Source organism: Penaeus monodon, chromosome 32, assembly GCF_015228065.2.
Source record: "Penaeus monodon isolate SGIC_2016 chromosome 32, NSTDA_Pmon_1, whole genome shotgun sequence".
Lineage (NCBI taxonomy): Eukaryota > Metazoa > Arthropoda > Malacostraca > Decapoda > Penaeidae > Penaeus > Penaeus monodon.
Window position 1 is genome coordinate 14446218 of NC_051417.1, and position 1006 is coordinate 14447223.

The 1006-nt window shown below is 36.0% G+C and overlaps 1 pseudogene; it reads right to left on the reverse strand.

Annotated features, from left to right (window-relative positions):
* Positions 1-984, reverse strand: part of LOC119593556 — a 3631-nt pseudogene extending 2647 nt beyond the window's left edge.
* Positions 985-1006: the final 22 nt, after the last annotated feature.

Sequence of the window (1006 nt, forward strand, 5' to 3'; positions counted from 1 at the left end):
TGTTTTCAGCTGTATCTGCAGTGTTCAAAGGATACATCCACTCACAGCAAATTAAATTGTTTAAAATATTTTGACATGGTGTTGGGGACTTTGTAAAAAAATTACCACAATTTTCTCTATATAATTTCTATATTTAAAAGGATTACATTAATACCACTACAAATATTCTAATGATAAATAGAACTCTGGCTGGTATTTTATATCAGCTGTATTGGATGAGAAAGATATTACATGGCCTAGTCCTCAAAAAATGTAGCATGGACCTATTAAAAATGTGGGTTTACCTAACTTCTCACTTCACATCTATCCTACTTCCAATAACATATTAAAAGAACACGACTCTGGCAACTCTCAGACCTAGGGCTCTCTTTGAACAATCAGTACCCCATCTTAACTATGCTAGGTTATCCCATACCTAAACACACTGGTATGTGCAGACACTCTACTATATTTTTTCATCACCACTGGGGACAAGAGTAGATCTTTTACATGACCCCCAGATTGGTACTGGTTTCATATCAGACTAAGCACTTGGTGCATGACATGTCACATTCTTGTTTCCTTTCAGTCACACCTAATACTTGAGCTACATTTGTGGACTGTTTATAATATTTTGGTATAGTATTTTTCTTCCACTTTGAGAAAAAAATACATAAAAAAAAAAAGTCAACCACTTAAAAATCAAAAAAACATATTAATAAATGAAGACAAAAAGTGATGATGAAAAGGAAGATGACTTGTGCCTAGGCCTACTGCTGTGAGTGTCACAGCCTATAGCAGCTATACTAGTGAACAGACACACTGCAGCTGCTACACATGGTCTGAGTCACCTTCCTCTTCCTATACTATCTATGTGTTATGCATCATCAGTCATTTAGACAATGGGTCAGCATCTATTTGTGTATCATTACTGTACCCTATAGAGCAGTGGTTCTCAACGTTTTTCATTCTGTGGTCCCTGACCAATGGTATAATAATTTCCATAGCCCAGTTCAGGGACTCATCT